Genomic DNA, 515 nt, shown 5'->3' with positions numbered 1-515 from the left:
AGCATCACACACCCATTTTTAAGAACCTTGAAATGGACCGTTAAATAAAAAAAAAAAAGCAGACCTGCTAGAGCGGGTCCAAAAGAAGGCCACAAACATGAGCAAAGGGCTGCAGCACACTTCCTATCCAAAAAAGATGAGGAAATTAGGTTTGTTTTTCATAGTGAAGACAAGGCCTCACTGTGGGCTTGAAGCACTTGAATAGAGACTATAAACAGGAGGAATACCAGCTTTCAGGGCTATCTGGGTAATGCTAGAACACAACTGAAAGAACAGCAATAATAGCAGGGTGGCAGAGTCCTAGGCTGCAGCAAAGGAGGACAAACCAAACACAGGAGCTGCCACACACACACACACACCCAAAAAACCCACAAAGCTGCTTACCTTCAGAAAGTCACTGGTACACCAGGACCCCCAGAAACACACCCTCACCACCACTGCCAACCCTTAAATGAGTTCTGGGCAGGGGTGGATCCTGGCTCCACCCCTTCCAATCACTCGGCTGCATTGCGTGC

This window comes from Gallus gallus, chromosome 7 (genome assembly GCF_016699485.2).
Source record: "Gallus gallus isolate bGalGal1 chromosome 7, bGalGal1.mat.broiler.GRCg7b, whole genome shotgun sequence".
In the NCBI taxonomy this organism is placed as follows: domain Eukaryota; kingdom Metazoa; phylum Chordata; class Aves; order Galliformes; family Phasianidae; genus Gallus; species Gallus gallus.
The sequence above is the reverse complement of the archived record's forward strand: the minus strand, read 5'-3'. Positions refer to the sequence as shown.